The sequence below is a fragment of the Rhinolophus sinicus genome, linkage group LG04 (genome assembly GCF_036562045.2).
Source record: "Rhinolophus sinicus isolate RSC01 linkage group LG04, ASM3656204v1, whole genome shotgun sequence".
NCBI classification, from domain to species: Eukaryota; Metazoa; Chordata; class Mammalia; order Chiroptera; family Rhinolophidae; genus Rhinolophus; species Rhinolophus sinicus.
The window spans coordinates 128,161,232-128,180,666 of record NC_133754.1 but is presented as its reverse complement, the minus strand read 5'-3'; the positions used below and the strand labels follow the sequence as shown (position 1 = coordinate 128,180,666).

Sequence of the window (19,435 nt, the reverse complement as noted above, 5' to 3'; positions counted from 1 at the left end):
ATGTCCTTTAGACCACAGGGGGAAAAGGCCGAATTTAGAAGAAATAAGGAAAGCTAACATCTGGGTGGTGGGCTCTCAAGTGAAATTAGCTAAAGGAAATTATCCCAAGACTTAGTTCTCCCAATTTTACCTCTTGCTGTTCACCTGTTAGATTTAGTTTAGTATTCCCTGGCATGTTCTCTAAAAGTTATTCAAAAAAAGGAAAAAAGAAAGAAATTCAAGCCACAATTCAGTCACTTTTTAAACAGGTCAGACCAGGGTCTTAGTGTCAGACGAAAATGAAGAAAAAAAAAATGACTAAAATTAGATTTCTATGTATTTCAGCCGTATTATCTCAGTACAGAAAATCCGCAGAGTAAATATGTTTATTGAAAATTTTATTTCAACAAGTAGGCCTTTTTCTCCTCAAATCTAAGAAATTATTCCTCTCCCCTAGATCTAAAAGCCAAGATAAGGTCATGGGGTCCTAGTCTCCATCCTTATCTGAGTTACTCGGAACCCTACTGTAGATAATGTAATTACATTTTCCCTCAGTTTCTCTAAAATGAACAATTAAGATAACATTGTCTCGTCCACAGGGCTCAAAGAGGTGCTGCAAAGATTAATGAGATAATAAGAGGTGCTTTGAACTCCTTAAGAGAACACAAAAGCGTTAGATCAACTGTCACAAGTATACACCTATGACCTTCTAGAGATTAAAACAGATAAACCTGTGAGCCGGAAAGATGGTCATCTAATCTCCGAGTCAGGCAAATGGATATCAGAGAACAACATCCAGGCTCAAATCCTCACTCGCGTACCTGACTGTACCTAAGGTTTCTGCAAGTTCTAAACCACTGCCTGGCCTTTCTCACTGACTCTTCCTACCACCTTATCCCATAACAGTCTGTACTGTACTCTACATGGGCATTCTGAGCAACTCTTATTTTAATATACGGGTATTTCCGCATATTAATGCAAGTACTTAAAAGTGCATGCACACACACGGTTTTTAGTATTTCGAATCTATTTTTTTCAGGGCTCCTCCTCCACTCTCGTTTCCTCCTGACTTGTGGTCACTAGAGAGTTCATGTACTCTTGATAAATTGCTTTCTTACATCCATAGTGTAAAGGCCCTTATCATTTACCCGCTGGCTTCATTCAACACATTTACTCCCAGGAATACTTTGTCAAAGAGTTCGGGTTTCCTCATACTTCATTTCTTGCAGCTGATTTGTCTGATCTTTTCCTATTCTAGTGGTTAAGTCAACTTTGAATAAATAGCCTTAAAAATTAATTTAACGTTTGGGAAAGATAAGGGTTTCACAAGCCTAGGGATTGAAGTCTTCTCTCATTCCACAGGGCATTTAGACTGTAAAAATGCAGGAAAGAGGTATTATTATCCCTGTTCTTCTTCAAGTACAGCTTAGTTACTCAGCCTCTGTGAGTGGCTGCTGCTTACAGAGCGCAGTGACCAGGCCAGAGAAGATCTGTTCCTCCCCCATTTTCCTTCATCAACCCTCCTGGCCCATATCATTCACTTCTTCACAAAATGCACTGAAATCGAGATGGGGCAGGAGGAGAAAATAAAATGACATCAAATCCTGATTGTGGTCAATGTGTTTAGACCTTGTACCTGTGCATTAAGTATATGCATGTTTAAGGGCTAGTGGAAAGCTGGCATGTCATTGCTCTTCCTCCTACTCTTTAACAAGGACTGGCAGCTTTAGACGATGAAGAGGAGTACGTGGCTGAGGGTACAGACACAGAGAGAAGCTGTTTAGAGAACTGAAAGAGCACAAGTGGAACAGGTATGACCAAAATACTTCCCCAGATACGCTTCTGAGAACATCAAAGAGTGAGAGTATTAGAAGGACATTACCTGATGCTTCTTCGTAAGTATACCACATGTCAAGAAGTGGGAACACTGGTATAAACCACAGAAATACAGAGCAGATGTGAACAATTTTTTCTGCAAAGGACCAGACAGTAAATATTTTTACTTCTTGCGGGCTGTACGTTCCCGTTCACGACTATTCACCTCTGCTGTTATGAAAGCAGGTGAGACAAACGAATGGGAGTGTCTGTGTTCTGATAAAATGTTATTTACACAAACAGGCATGTCGCACATTTGGGATCTGAGATCTCATCCACCCTTTGGGAGGATGAAAGGGTGGACCAGATATTTAAAAAATTCAATAGGAGATAAGGAAAAAGCCCCAAGAGTGTGATTTAAGCAGCAATTACCTAAGAGATGAGTAAGAGACAAAGGCTTAAAAAATATTACACTGCCCAGCTTGCAGATATCAACTGTAAATTTCAGTATAAACATATCATCAAACATTATGAGCTGTCAAATTTTTTGAATGTATCCAAATTTCCTGCTTTATAATTGCTGAATCACACTGAGTCACCAAGTTGTCGACAAGTTGTGGGGGTGTCTTCTTGATGGACAAAGTGATGCTTTGTTTAATTGTCACAGTATCAGTAAACTGAGAACTGGGCTTCTGCCTAATGCCACAATCTTCCTATGTCTGAGTGTGGAGGATTCCAGCCTGGGTCTTAGTAGGTTAGGAATATGAGTTGGGCCAATGGGATGAAGAACAGTCAGGACGAGAATTTGTTCAGTGGCACGGAGTGGGCACCTGCTTTTATACTTTATGGGCCTGACCACCTGCTAAACTGTCCGACACCAATGCTCCGCCAAAACTCCATTTTCAAATGACATCTTAACCAGAAATTGGATATAAAAATGTATAAAAGTGAAGCTGCTTTTGATGAATCTAGAGTGAGCATGGATTAGAGAACTTCCAATCATTGGTTACTCGTTTCCTCCCTTCAACTTGTGGAAGCATCTCAGTTGGGCCCCTAGAGTTCCCAGCAGCACAGTTTGAAAACACACTTTTCTATATAATAGGAAGGAATCAATTGTTTTGCCTGCTTTGATCTACTTCCCTTCATTTTGGTTACAGAAACTGGATTTCCCTTTGGGGAAACACTCTTCCCTTACCAGTTATTTTATAGAAGAGAACATTCCTTAAGCTAAGCCTGGAAAACCAGTACAGCCCAGTTCCTTGGCCACAGCAACAGTGAGACTGAATCCTGGACTTTTGTTAGGACTACTGGGAAATTTTCTCTTTCCTCGAAATTTGTAGCTGGTAAATATGCTTGAGAACAAAGATCACATGGAAGACAGCGGGCTGTAAGATGGTCTGAGAAAGATGAGGTACTGACAATATTGTTTGATCCAGAAGGTACAGATATGGCCGTGCTTGAGGCTGGTACTATCCCTGGGATTTTCAGTTACACAAGCCAAGAAACTCTTTCTCTCTCTCCCTCTCTTTATTCTTATCCGCTTAAAGTAGGATTGCATAACTTTTACCTAAAAGAGGCTTGCCCGAGACAATTACCTTTTGGGGTAATTTTCCATCTGGGTACCATATTCAATGAAAGGTATGTTAATTCCCGGCCAAATGCAATTTTTCCAATGACTGGAATGAGGGTGTCCTTAACAATTTCATATCTTATACAAATTCACAAAGGGTGACGGATTCCATCAACAACATTAATAAAAATAACTGTCGAGTGGGAGGAGCAAAGGAAATGATGCTTTAAGTACTAACTAAATGTCAAGCATCATTCTAGTGGGTTAGAATGATCTCATTTTATCCTTTAAAACAATTAAAAACACATTATTATTATTATTGCCTATTCGGAGATCACAGACTCAAAGAGGTTAAATAACCAGCCTAAGGTCACTTAGTTATTTCTCCCAAGAAAAGTCTGTTTCCACCACATGTTCAGATAAACAGTCAATAAGAAACTCTGGGAACTTGCAAGCCTTCATCACGTTGGAAGTCCTTAATTCTCAGCAATCTGGGCTTCTTGCCCATCACTCTGCTGAAGCAAGCATTTCAAAGGTCACCAACACCTGCCTTACTATGAAATCCAATAGCTTTCTTCCTTCATTATTTTCCATGATCTCTCCATAGCGGCTGACCTTATTGATCACCACTCCACCTAAATGCTCTTCTCCTTCAGTCATGCATACATTCATTTATTCACCAGCACTTAACTTATGGCCGACGGAGGTGCTGCATGCAGATGCAGAAGTCATTTATGCTGTGGCCTCCACCTTGAAAGGTAGACAGATGCAAGCACTATAAATGCTATAAAAGAGATCTGATAAAGGACTGGAGGACACAGAAGAGAGGGCAACTCTGCCGGGAAGGCAGTCTTAGAAGATTACTAGGAATTCACAAACAAGAAAGGAGGTGAACTATCTGGGTAGAAGGAACTAAGGTAAGGGTTCTCAAACATTACCTGTGTCAGAAAACCTAAGGTTTTGCCTGCTTTGATCCCTTTGCCCAAAGGGTTGTTAAAACCCAGATTGTTGGGCCACTTCCCCAGTTTCTGATTCACTAGGTCTGGGGTGGGGACCAATCCACACGATACTGATGCAGCTGCCAGGGACAGTATTTTAAGAACCACTGGACAAATGGAGTGTGTGAACAGCCAAAGAATGTAAAACTTTTGAGGCAAAATGGCTAAAGATAAGTAAAAACAATTAAGATGGGCATACTGTAAGGAACCTTAACACGGAAGGCCCAAACCTATGGAAAGCTTACACTTTTACTTCTCATTAGCAGGATACAGAAAATATTAAACATTTTATAAGATGAAAATGATTTATAATTTTACATATAAAATTCTGACAAGAGTCCAGAAGTTTAATTAAAACAATGGTTGTGACCCTGGGGTACATGGCCCATGTTCACCAGTGACAGTTACAAAGGTGCTGAATGAAGCTCGGCCACAGAGTCACAAACCCCTAGAGGAGAAGAGTGGAGAGGGACACAGTCGTGTTGAGCTTGAAAAATCACCACAGGTGACTGTGACATAGACCCCATAGACATGCCACACTGAAAATCACAGAGACAGAGTTGGGGGCAGGGATGGGCTGGAGTCAAGTGGACAGAGTAGGACATTTTTGCAATACTCCACTGGGAGATGCCTTCACTCAGTGGTATTCTAACTATGATATGCCTACACGTGGAGTACGCGAAGGCCGTCCAAGAGGTAGGGAGACATAGGCAACTTCCAGATCCTGCAATCCCATAGTTACTCTTTCCTAAAATTGATCCACCTGAGAATAGGCTTGTAAGCTCTTGCAGATTACCCTTTCCCATTTCTCCTTTGGAAACTGTACTCTGCCTTCTTTACAAAATAAAGGGATAGTCTGATTCAACTTATACGATGCACTGGCACAGGGTGTAAAACTCTCCTGGGTGCCAAAATAACTGATGACTTACTTGAATTGCTTCATGAAAGCCTCCTTTAATGATTAATAAAAGCATCAAGAAACTGCAAACAGGCTCTCTTTCCTTGATTATACATATATGATTAAAGAGTAAATAGAACCTAATATTTGGGTCTATGTTGGATTACTAAGAATTCAAATAAAATGTAAATGGGGCAACTGTAATGCATTCACCTCTTGCATTCCCGCCTATTTTAACAATGTATCACTTTTTAGTAAGTATCCTGTGAGAGCAAAGCAAAAATGTCCAATACTGAAAGTGCCCCCTTCCACCCCACCCCACATACTGAAGGTAAGACATTCTATTTTATTTTTAATTTTTATTAAATTTATTGGGGTGACATTAGTTAGTAAAATTATATAGGTTTCAAGCAAATAATTCTATAATACATCATCTACAGAGGGTGCCAAGAAAATGCGTACACATTTTAAGAAAGGAAAAAAATGTATTAAAATTACGCTGATGGTAACCACTCTGAGCACCTCTTGTAATTGCAGAAGTCAAATGTGACTTGTATTCATCTTTTGTTATCGGTATATTGAGTATTACAATTTTAATACAGTTTTTTCCTTTCTTAAAATGTGTACACGTTTTTGGCACCCTCTGTGTATATTGCATTGTGTGTTCACCACCCAGAGTCAGTTCTCCTTCCATCACCATATATTTGACCCTCTTCTACCACCCCTTTCCCCCCTTATCCTCTGGTAACCACTGAACTGTTGTCTGTGTCTATGATTTTTTGTTTGTTTGTCTTGTTCATTTGTTGTTTTCAGTTTTATATCCCACACATAAGTGAAATCATATGGTTCCCCACTTTTTCTGTCTGACCTATTTCGCTTAGCATGATAATCTAAAGATCTATCCATGTTGTCACAAATGGCAGTATTTCATTTTTTCTTATGGCCGAGTAGTATTCCATTGTGTGTATGTACCATATCTTCTTTCCAGTCATCTATCGAAGGACACTTTGGTTGTTTCCATGTCTTGGCCATAATGTAAACCATTCTTTTCAGCTACTTCTGATACTCCTCCATAGGAGGTGTCACCACGGGAAGAAAAGCCCCTGAGCACATGTAAGTGACGCCTACTCTCTTAAATTTAGTTTGAATATTACCCTGGACCTACAAAATTTGTAGGATATACTGGATAAAACCTGTGGATAAAAATTTTACATGATTTCTTGCAGAAACTATGTTTATCATTTAATAAGATAGTTACAACCCATTTACAAAAAAAAATCAAAATATTTATTTTAGTTATGTAATCATTTTCATCTTATAAAATTTCCATACCCTATTAATAAAACTGAATTATGATTTAAATATCAAAGAACTTAATTTTTAGCAGTATATAACTTCTTTCATTAAATACATAAAAACAGTTTGACCATGAGATCTAGCAAAATTAGTGTTTTTGTATATGACCCTTATCTAATTTGTTCCTAAAGTCCAACAACAAATTGCACTATACATATGGAATCCCATTATCGATATAATACCATGACTTCTAACATACTCTTCATTTCATAAAACCTTATTTAAGTTATATATTACAGTACATCATGACTTATTAGAGATGAAAAATAACATTTCTATCGTAAACCAAATAAATTAATTTTACTAGCTTCACATTTTTATTCTGAACTGCCTTAGTAATTTATGAAACGCAGTCCATAATTTATTGATGTTTTAATAATTTTTCTCAACTTGTATATTAATACATTTATTTGAATTGAAATGTGAGTTCAATTCTTTCCAATGAAAATCAAGTCAGATTTGGCAGTCGGATTTGACCTAAGCACGGGTGGAAGTTTTCATCAATTAAGATAGCTAAGTCAGCAGTGGTAATAAAAAAAATAACAATAATAACTTAAAGTAGTAATTTAAAGTCCCCAATGTTTAAAAAGTGTTTGCTGTCATGCAGATTAAGGCATTTCTAGGGACAGTCGCCAAAAGTTCTAATCCCAACTCTGCCCCCTACTTGCTGTATGATGTTGGCAAGTTACTTAGCACATGAAAATACAGGATGGCTCTTCATTTTCAAAATTCTTTTGGAGGCCGGCAAGCCAACAGTTTGAAGACCCCTACCTTAATTTCCAAGAGAAAGGAAAGGAGACTATAGGATCAAGAGCAACCTAAGAAGTACAAGAGAAAAACAGATGCTTGGCGTGAAGGTGAGGCAAGGTTACAGGATGAGCTTGGGGGACTGACGGGGGAAGTCAACTGAGATGCAGGGGAAATATTAGGATTCCAGAGGAGCTGCCTCTCCCGCTGCCTGCGTGTGATAATCTGCCTCCAGGAATCCGACTACTCCTGCCCTGCCCCTGATCCCTAACCTATAAATTGTGTTCTCCCGATGCAGCGCGTCCTCAACTCCAAATATGTACTTGACCCCTATTGCTGTGAAAGGTAGGACTAAGAAACAAGGCCAAAATATACATCTCAACATTTTTATTTTTTGGGGTGGGGGTTATTTTCTGATTGGGTATGTCATAGGCAGGTGCTCACTGAAAAAAATGTTGTAAATTTGAGAAAAAGTAAAACATCCCACCAGCCAAGGCAACGATTGTCCACATGTTAATATCACTGTATCTTTTTTCAATCCATAATTTTATATGGTTGAAGTCGCACTATGGATACAAATTTCTGCTTTATTGGTGTTTTCCTCACTTAACATGATATATAGCAAGAATGTTGACAATTATCTCAGTCTACTTAGTATCCATAAGTTTCTCCATTGAAGTTCCCCTGGATCAATCCCTCCTTTCTGGCCTAACTTCTGTCACTTTAGTACAGGATTTTAGACTCTCAAAATTCTATTACTGCAAGTGACTCTGGGCTGGGGGCGCTGGGGGGGATGCTATACCTCTGTTCTCCTTGGCCTAATACGACCTAAATACAACCAAGCCTCAAGTCAGTCTTCTCAAAACACTGCTTAGAATGTCTCTTCTCAGCTCCAGGGTTTCCAATGGTGCCGCCTCCCCGCCCCAACAATAATACACAAAAATCCTTAACCGGAGTCAGAAGACCTTGGACAGACTTACTTTCCATCCTAATAATTCTGACATAAGCCTTCTGTTCCAACCAAAGTGAGCTACCCCACTGCCTTTGAAACATTCCTAGCACTTTAATATTTGGTCACTAAATGAATATTTCCAGGCCCTATGCTTAGCTTTGGAGATTTAATGGAGAAGAAAACAGATATGATTCAGGCCTGCTTGAAGTGAATAGACTAGTGTGGAAATCAAGACTTTTAAAAATACACATTAACACACAGAATTACAAACTGGGTATGTGGCAAGAGAATGTAATGTAAATGAGGGTGGGGATGGCGTGTCCCAAACAAAGCCAATTCTGCGAGGACAGGAAGAGGATGACATACAAGATGAAGCTGGAAAGACAAGCAGGGGTCCTTCCATCTGCTAGGCTACGTTTTTCAAATTTTTAATTTTCAATGCTGTTCCTTAAGTGTCTTTCCTCTTTCTTATTTACCTCTTGACTACCCTTTTCTTCTAGCTTCAATTCAAGTTCTATTTTCTTTATCCATGAAGTCTGGAGAGGTCCCCTCATCTAAGAGCAAACTTTCTCAACAACGGTGGCACTTACGTGTGCCAATCATATACATCTCAACAATATATTGCCCATTTAGCCGGTCATTTGTTTTATAACAAGAGGTAGATGTTAAGTAGCAACTATATCTGAAGCATAATCACTCAAGGGTGTTTAGCCCTCATATTGTTGAATGGATGAACACAGTGATACGTACATAGGCTAGGAGGAGGCCATTATGTATTCGCCCTGAAAGAGTAAATGCAGGATTCCACTGTCCCACCAAATTCTTCATTTCACCCATGTCCCTTTCTCAACCTTCTCATTCGCTCTTTCTCCTCTAGAGAACAGTGCAGGTTCTCTGGGAGAGTTTAGGGAGTGAATTAGGGCTTCTCCCGTGTTTCCCCCAAAATAAGACCTAGCTGGACCACCAGCTCTACTGCGTCTTATGGAGCAAAAATTAATATAAGACCTGGACTTATAATATTATGTTATGTTATATTATATTATATTATATTAAGACCCGGTCTTATAGTATATTAAAATGAGACCATGTCTTACATTAATTTTTGCTCCAAAAGACGCATTAGAGCTGATGGTCCGGCTAGGTCTTATTTTCGGGGAAACACAGTACCTGGGCAGGAATTCTTTCCAAACTTTGTGTAGTTTATTTCCTTTCCTACCACTGCCAGCATTATTTAGAGGCATCCAATGCATTTCTAGGTAAAAACAGTATGAACTCCCATATTGTTAAAGAAAACAAGCCCAATACCAGGGTGCCTGAAGTAGAGCATATGCATAGACGTCATAAAAAGAGATATGAAAATCATAGTACCGATCATTAGATTTATGATAAATGGGCTAGATTTATGGTCTCATAGCTACAGATACATTATAGCATAGACTTCAGAAAGGGGTCTGAGAACAGTAACACCCTAAGACTGTAAAAAAAGCATCTATAAAGGAAAGATTATTTTTCCTTTGTAAAAGGCCTGGTGACATAAAAGGTGAGCTCTCTTTAGTATGCGGAGTTTTATCTGGGGGCCAAAAAAGCAGGTTTAACTGCACAATATGGGTACTAGTTCAAAAAAGAAAAGAGAATGCATACAACAAGAGCTTCTTAAACTACGAATTAGGTTACTGAGGGAACATAATTTACCTGGATTTCTTTAAAATGACAGAAACAGAAGCTTAAACTGGTCATTTTCTGGCTATAAAACAAAGGAGAAATTGAGGCCTGGATATAATTTCAATAAACACTTTGATGGGATCTATAGTTTTCCAAAGGAAAGTGGTAGCTAAGCCCCAAGAACCAAAAATGACACATAAGCATGGATGAAGAAAACTCATTTCTGTCAGGAATAGAAGGACCGTACGAACAGCCAGAATTGTGTAGTTCATTAAGGGAAGTGTGTACTGTAAATGTAAAATAAGTCTAAAATGTAATGCAAAATACAGAATAAATGTAAAGTAATATATACTTTTAATGGTATCGCTAACTTAAAGAACAAAGTAATGTCCTTTATAAAATTCACTTTTCAAATGTATAAAAATAGTCCTGGGGTGGGGGAGGGGTGGTTATAAAAGAACTTGCATCTGTCAAATGAAATGTGAATTAACTATTTTTTTATTTCGATTTTTAATAACAGGAATTACTCCCCCAAACCTTCCAATAAATTAAAATAAATGTAAACCTGTAATTCTACAGACTTCACTTCCAATATTTTCTGTGAAGGTCACAGAAATAAGAACATATTCAGATACTTTTTTTTCTTAATGTAGGAGTATAAAAGTGCTTTTCACTGATCCTAGAAAATTGGCTCTCAGTGATAGTTTATAGTTCTTAGTTTTCCACAACTTTTTTTTTTAACATAACTTCCTTTAAAAGCCAAATTCAAATGACTTAGGTGGTTTTCACAGGAATATGCTCAAACAGTTCAGGCTCTGGTGTCCAGTGGGTTCCACCTAATAGCTGTTCAGGCACGGCCATGTGAAACTTATAGCCATTCAATAAAGTAAGAAGTGAGCGAAATGGAATGATTTTTTCAAAGCCACCTACTTTGCAGAGTAAAACAATTAAAATTTTGTATGAAATGGTCTAAAGGGAAACCTTTTATTTCACTAATTTCCAGTCCTGCCCTGGATATTTTTAAAATTTTAAATGCTAATTTGAAGCAATTTTACACGTTAAAAAAAAATTAAAGGAGCCTTATTCTTTCATTTTGGTAGAAAGCCAAGTGAGCCTTAAATTGCACGGCTAATTGTTTCGAGAACTCCATGTCTTTTGCCTCAGCTCCCCTTAGGATTCCAAATTATAATAGCATCAAGTGGTCAGCTTTTAGAAGCTCTGGGTCCCAGAATACTGTTTTAATTTCCAATTGATTAACATTTAACACATGTTTTTAAGGGACTGTTTTACAGAATTTTTTTCTACGATTACTTTAGGAGTTCAAAAATGAAGTTGTTAGTGACAGGATTTTATTACAGCAATTTCTGGGGTCAGATTTTAAAGTTTCGATTACTTATAAACAGAATATTGTTCTCTTTCCTACTTCAAATACCCAGGCTATACCTCTGAATTTACAAGGGTGTGTGGCTCTTCATTCTTGCTAATATGACCAATAATTTCCAATTATATCACACTTTATAATATGCACACTATACCCAATATAATGATATGTCATTTCAATGTAGCTAGCCCATGAACTTGTACAGGTTTAATGGGATTTTGCCTATTTAGAATTTCATCATAAAGGGGCCCTTTGGAATCATTATAACATCAATCCTTTCCCATTATAAGACCCAGCTCAGCTCTCTTACTAGGCATGAGTATCAGGGCACAAGGCAAAGACTTAACTTACCCATAGATTGTAAACCAGCTCCTAATAAAAGCCATCACACTTGGGGAGAACATTAGTAAATGGCAGTGATGACATATTAAAAACTTTTTAATGAATCAGGGGATCAATCATGAAGGCAGATAATGATTGTTATTAAGAGAAAAATTCCGAAGGACTTGAAGAAATATTTAGATCTGCACATTTTATTCACTACTTTTGGGGGAAAGAACTATGTGATGGGGAGCAAATTAAGTACAAAATAACTCATGTTCCATTTAAGTCACAGCTTTTTGACTGTAACTGTCAAGGTTGAATTAATTAGGATATTTAATACCAAGGAGAGAGAAGGCTTGCTTCTAAAACTTTTTAAGAAAAGACGAAAAGATATGCAGCTGAAAGAGTTGATCCCCAAGCCTGGTGATAAAAACTGTCAGCCCTTACGTGTGAAGGGTTTATTTTTTTTCTTGAACAAATAGTGTGTTAGTGTTTTTAAGTAAAAAAAAAAAACACAAAAAAAAACTCAGCCTCCATAAACCTTGATTACATTACTGTACCTTATATACCTTATGTGAATGGTCCTTGATTTTTTTTCTTATCCCTTAATATATGAAGAATAAGTATATTAATATTCTTATGGTTCATTATGAATGTGATTCTAAACTGCAGGGAAGGAAGGGGAGCAAAAGTAGTTCCAATGAGCCCTCATTGTCCTGTGGATTTTAATCACCCTTATTTGACATGTAGCTTTCAGAGTATGTGGATTAGCACACAAAAACACCCACAATTAGTCCAGCGTAGAATTTGAGCTCCACTAGAGACTATATAGGTAATATTTCAAACTGATTGGCACTTCCCCCCATGGCCTTATGCATAATAAAGTCTTCACAACAGACTTTGGAAATCATTAAAGTCTGACTGAGGCACACATGTGGTTATTCAGAAACTCACTCTCTTGGCTAGTAGATTAAACGGGTTCTTGGTTTTACTTCTCCGTTCTCTTCCTTGCATGGCCCACTTTTGGGGGCATGTCTTTCCTCATTTGCAGAAACTCCATCAGAAGGTGGTAAGGGGAAAAGAGAAAATTTAATCTGCAAACTTGACGGTAAATCTAGGAAGAGACTTGGTAATTGAATCTCCTTGCTGAAACCAGGTTTGGGGATTATTATTATTAGTGCCGCTGTTCTACCCAATCTCTAGTCGTCCAGGCTAGTTGAAAGTTGACTACACAAACCTTGCTTTGTGTAATTTATAGATCAATGAATTAAATGTACGCTAACTACAAAACATATCCCATTTTAAAAGTAACTATTGAACTATGCTACTTGAATGGACTGTGTAAATCCTTTAACTAAATAAACAAAAAAATGAACTCTTCTGTAAGAGAATAATCGCCCTACCTTCACTTCACTATATTTAAAGGCTTAATTTTCTTGAAATAGCATATATCTATATAAGAATTTCACTAAGGAGATGTAAATGCAAGGTATATTTGCTTTTGATAGAACATATGCTTTAAACTCTATCAGATGAGGTGAAGAAATACTTCAAAACTGAGAGAGAGCAGTGATACAAAAAGCCAGCATCTGGAAGGAAATACCTAAAAGAAAGAAATGATTATATTCTGCCCCCCCCCTTTTTTTTAAATGAACATCACCTTTGTGTCACAAGTATTTTTCCTTCTCTCTCTCAGTAAGTCAGCTTTAAATCTCATTCTAACTCTATAATCAATCTTTCTTTTTTTTTCCCCACCCGTAATCCCTTAAAACTCTGGGCTATCACACACACTTTTGACACTGATGTGTGTTTTCTTCTGGATTGCTGGATTTGCTTAATGCATGTATCAAGTATCAAACTGCTTTGCATCCATGACTGGTAATATAAAAGACCCTATGTAAAGATTTGCTCATAAAAAAAGGGTTAAAAGGCAGTTTCAAGTACTAGGAAAAGTCTAAACTAACCATATTTTCAATGCAAGAGCAGAAAAAAGTTAAGGACTAGAGTAATGCTTGTTCATTTTTACACTAATATGATCAACTTATGATTGAGCAGACAGGGAAAACTTCAATTTAAGTTCCCATTCTCTACTATAGCTGGTTGTTTGACACCTGTGAATTATAAACAAGGCGAAATATCTTTGCGTTTAGGCCACCGGCAAAGCAACACTATATTATACCACCACAAATATTTAATGGAGCGCAAACTTCTGGAAAAAAAGTAAAGTCTTTTGAAATGATGTAAACAAAGAAACCAAGGGGAAGATACCAATTAGTGCTTTGAATTCTGGTTACCAATTTGATAATGATAATGATCCTAATTTCTAATTTTAAAAAAAGCTCTATTAATTAGTAACAACAGGCAGAATCAAAAAAAGAAAAAAATCCAAATTTTCAAGTGCAGAAATTTTTGCTTTAGATATTTTACTGTATTTAAAAACCAGTAATAGAAAACACTTGCCAAGTTCATTTAGTCTCTGACAGAGGCACACATATGTGATCTCCTAATTTACAGCTTGCACGTACAGATGTTCACACTTAGTAAAAGGGCTTCTTAATAGCTTTTTTTAATTAAAAGTGTGTTGATAATAGGTGTTTTAAACATATCCAAACAACACAGCTGAACTGACAAATGCCTGTCTTCATGCCTCACCATGCCTCACATTGTGGCAAGATTTTATAAGAAAGAAAAGATTATGATTCAGTCGCATGTATATAGGATAAATGTTACCCCAAAAACCTCCAAATGAAATCTTTCATTAATTTTTCTCCCTATGATCTGTTTCCAAGTAGAAAACGTTAGCTTGCTACCAGGTTTATGTAGCCGAAAGCAGAACCACACAGTCTCCGCTTGCTGCCTGCAGTTTTTTTCCTTTGCAAAACTTTGAACCCCATCCAGCTTTGACACACTGCCTCTTCAGTTAATAACTATCAAGTTTCCCCTTGTCTCCTGTCTACTTTTCTTTGAGGCAATTGCGCACTCAGCACCCCGAGATAATAACACACATCTATAAGATAAAAGCAATGGCATTAATGTAATTGTCTCCCTCTCTCTCTTTAGCCTAATCTTTTTTTCCTTCAGTTTTGACTGCCTGTGTGACACCTGTTTTTGTCTCCTCTGATCCTACGACAGGTTTTCCGCTGACAAGGTTTTTGCCTGACAGAGATTCTGCAGACAAGAACATAATAAAATATGAAGAACTGCTTGTCAGAGTTTCTGCCAATGTGCACATGAAATAAAGAAAAAAATGACTTTTTTTTTTATAAGGGGCCTTGTGATGGTCGCTTTTGGCCTGTCAGGGAAAAGACCTCCCTGGACCATTTCTCTAAGCCAAACAGGTGTTTTCTTTTATGTTAGAGGTTGATTTGTTTTTTAATTTTTACCTCTAGTGGAAAACATGAACAGCCAAAAGGGGGGAGGGGAGAATTTCTTACCTTCCGATTTTTGCAGGCAAAGGAATATTGAAGAACTACTAAACAAAAGTGGGAGACACTTCACTCAAGACCGTATCTTCTGAATAAAATAAAAATGCCAGCATCTGTTAATGATCAAATAAATCTAACTTCTCTAGATGTACTTCCTGGTTCGTTAGGCTCCCAGAACCTCCCACCTCCCTTCCATTAGTTTTGTTGTCTGAAGACACAGAGGGAACAGCAATGGTGAAAATAAGAGTGAGGGCGAGAAAGAGAAATGCCGAAGCAACACTACAGGCAAGGTCTTGGCAGGTTGTGCTTCCCGCTGAGAATTGGAAGAGGATGCTGGAAAAGAAATGGGCGATTCGGAACCAGACACTTGTAGATACAAGGCAGAGTTGCCATAAACCTTTGTCCCAAGTGTTGCTCACGTGGGAGATGCTGTGGTGGGTGTCGGCACACAGAGACGAGGAAGTGCCCTTCCTGAGCTCCCAAACCTGTGGACGGATCAGTAATCCACAGAAACTACCCTTCTGGTCTAGGGCAAGTGCGCTGCGAGTATACAGAAGGGGACACTTTATGGCTCCTGTTGCTCCTCCTGGATGACCAGGACAGAGGAAAGACTGGACAGGATCAGTAATGCAGCAAGTGTGAAAGCAGGAAGGACTGGGAAAGAGCCTACAGTGATGACTGAAGGGAGTACAAGAGCCTGGAGTTTGGTTTTTAGGATTCTCACATTAATCTAACTACTCTACCGGCAAACCACTTTAACCTAAGCTTCCGTTCCCCAAATACATTCGCTAACACCTAGGGCCTAGAACAGCCATGTCTAACGGAGATAGAATTCAAGTCACAAGTGTATCGTTAATCTTTCTAATCTCATTTAAAAAGGAAAAAATAAACAATAAAACTAATTTTTAAAAATATTTTTTATTCAAAATATATTTAATATACATTAAAATATTATCAATATATAGACAATATAAGAACAATTCTTACAGAGATTTTATATATATACATATATGTGTGTGTGTATATATATATATATATATATACATATATACACATATATATATATATATTTTAAGATTACATCTTCAAAATCCAGTGTATACTTTATACTTACATCTCTCAATTTGGGCTAGACACATTTCAAATGCTCAAATCCATAAGAGTGGCTTCCTTATTGAACAGCTAGTTCTACACTTGCCTTTGCATTTCTTGGCCTCAGCTGAATTTAAGGCCCAACAGGTCCATCCTTTCAATCAGATGGGTTTGCATTTGCATTTGTAGTGTCCCTTGACCATCCAAGCAGGCTGGGAGGCCTAGGAGGCCAAAGTAGGGATTTCCCCGGCTATCAAGGAGCAGCTCCAAGGAAAGCTTACTACCAGACCCCTGGACAGACACTCCTTATTCTTCTATCTATCCACCTGCAGCAGTAACTCCTTAAAATACATCCCATAGGATGCTTTGGCTATATGCTCACTAACTAGTAACAGATAAATTCAAGTAGCTTTGGAAGAGTTACAAACCAACCCCCCCCCCCCGAAGGCAAAGCCTAATAAGGAATGGGATGGCTAACCAATGTTTTATGCCTCCCAGTATTCAAGTCAGAATTTCTCTGAAATACCATACTTATTGCATCCCGTGATTTCACTTTTCAATATAGAAGGGGGAGGGGCATGCCCGAGTTGGAAGAAGTCATCACTTACGAGTCACCAGAGGAGGAAAAACAGTTGACAGCATCAACACGGTATTGCTGAGGCATGCTGGGTCCTTGTGACCCAGCAGAATCTCCTAGTGTATCAGCACAGTACCTCCTGAGTAAAACGAGTAGAATTGAATGTATTTCATTTATAACCCCCTTCAGTTTGTGTTCTGCTTAACCTGGTGAACTCCAGCTAATTAAGATGTCCCTATAAACAATTAAGCTTCCTGTAGAATCGTTAGCAAGATATAAAAATTTATGATGTAATAAAGGGCAATAAAATGATAAAGTGGTTTGCCCATCAAAGCACTTCGCATGCGAGAATATAGGTGTGAAAATAGGCAAAAGTAGCCTTAACCCTGTTTAAAATTCATCTACTTCTGCTGTTTCGACTTTCAACAGATAAGTATTCCTATAATTCATTTCAACTGGTCTGCGCTTCTCAAAATCTGACTTTTGGCATAAAGTGTTTAATACTTCTGTTCAAATAGGGGCTCAAATGAAACGTGAAGGGAAATGGAAGGTATGGAACTGGCCTGGATTGGCGGGAAAAAACAAGTTTACCTGGGGAACACTTGGCCCCACAGCCAGAAGAACTGGTGACCTAAACTCTACCACTGGGCACTGAAGAAACCTCCCCTGGAAGGGGAGGGAAGCTTACACCATCACCTCCACCTCTAGATGTTATCATTCACATTAGGTCCACTCTTTCATTTAATCCTCCTCAAAATCTCATTGTGACACTTAGGTACACTCCTATTATTATTTGAATTTACAGATTAAAGAACAGGGTTTACTAAACATAGACTGCAATGAAATTTGACCACTGGCCTGGCCACACCTGACTTTTAACCACCAAACTATGCTAAAACATGTCTGTCATGTCCTCAAGTTTGAAGCTTTACTTCTGTCCGAGTTGAGTGATAAAAACAAGGAACACTTCTTAAGTCAATTATCTCATTTAATCCTAGGAGGCACTCTACAAGGAGGAACTATCATGACCCACATTTCACAAAGGAGAAAGCAGAGATTAAAGAATTTGGCCAAGGCTCTACTGACAGCCGGTGGAAGTCAGGATGGGAACCTAAAGCGAGCTGCACTCTTACCTACTCTTCTAGCATGCCTCCCATTTGTGCACCTGAGGTTTCTTTATATCCTGGGGCTCCAGCTTTGCATGTTTCAATCTCAAAATGTTCTCTAGAAACTCCTTAGCAGTGGACCCGCACTGCACACTTTGGAGGTCAGTGTGTAGAGGGACACACAGCATGCTCTCGCCGAATAAAATGGAGCTAGAAAAAAAAAAATGGAGAGCAAAAAGGCAGAGAGCCCAGGGCTTTGAAGGGGAGGCATTGTTTGTGTTGTGATTTAAAAAAAAAAAAGGGACTTCAAAGCACCATCTGAAAGGTGGGCAGGCAGAGAAACAAATCAAAATAAGCAGCTCAGGGACACAATAAGAATATAGCTATTGCCATTAATCAAGCACCAAACCTTTGCATGTGTGGGGACGTCCTCCCTTTAAAGCTAATCAGCAGGGATCAGGGAGTAAAGGAGAGAAGCAGAAGAGGGTACCATGCCCTCAGGTCAAGCAAAGAAGGCTCCTGTGCCAAGCAGGAAAATGGCCTTGTTTTTGCTCTCTAAAATAAAACTACGTGGAGAAATGCTCAAGGACTTTGTCCACGCAAAGACCAGGACCCAGCTGCTTCACCAGAGCTAGGAGGCAGCTAAAAGCTGGTTTTCCTAATTAAAAGAGAATTTTGCAGCTGGTTTTCCTAATTAAAAGAGAATTTTTCAGCTAGGTGCAGCGAGGTTTCAGTATCATGGTCTGGAAGAACTAAACTTACTAGAAAGCATTAGTTCTCACCTTTTCCAAACCAATGCACCAGGGGCAGAGGGCTGTGGTGTTTATCCACGTGTTTCTAAGCAAAGCCCTAGAAGCATGACCAGCTGCATCTTCCCAAAAGATCAAGGTCTCCCTTTGCCACTGGGAAGACCGCACTTACTTCCCTGTGCTGAGGACTCAAGCTAATAACCTTTCTTACATTGTTCACTAAAACCTAAAGAACCTCCTGCATCAATTTTCTGCCCAAGCAAAACTCACTGTTCTTGGGACAAATCTCCAGTGCAGTCAGAGGGAGGCCAGTGCTTTCTTGTAGGTTAATATCTGGGAACATGACCTCCCATTGTCAGAGGACACTCAATTTTATTCACCCTCCTCTCTTGATCTTGACAAATTTACAAATTATCTTCTAGAAACTGCGGCTGAGTTTCTCAAAATCAGCATGACGTCATACTTTACACTGCTTAGGATGAGGACTTCTATCTGGGGTAGGAAAGGGAGAAGACTAGGGAAGAAAAACAGAATAGGGAAGGAAAGGTTACTACTTCATTAGTAATAGTCGCTTTTGGACTCAAGTCAGGGAGAGTATTCCAGTGTTACCAGTTGGGGATAAACTACTTTCACAGATGTTTAGACAATTCATAAGAAGAACACAGACCGGGGACAAATAATAGAGACATGTGACCTTTCATGGGATAAAATGAAAAAGTACTGGTTTTGATTTGCCCTGCTGAAGTCCTTATAAAGTACCAGGCCACCAACAAATCTGAGCAATGTGTAAACAGAATCTGAGAT

At 38.6% G+C, this 19,435-nt stretch overlaps 1 protein-coding gene across 7 annotated transcripts in view; it reads right to left on the bottom strand.

Annotated features, from left to right (window-relative positions):
* Nucleotides 1-19,435, bottom strand: part of BNC2 (basonuclin zinc finger protein 2) — a 415,446-nt gene that overhangs the window by 125,634 nt on the left and 270,377 nt on the right. The window lies entirely within an intron of this gene.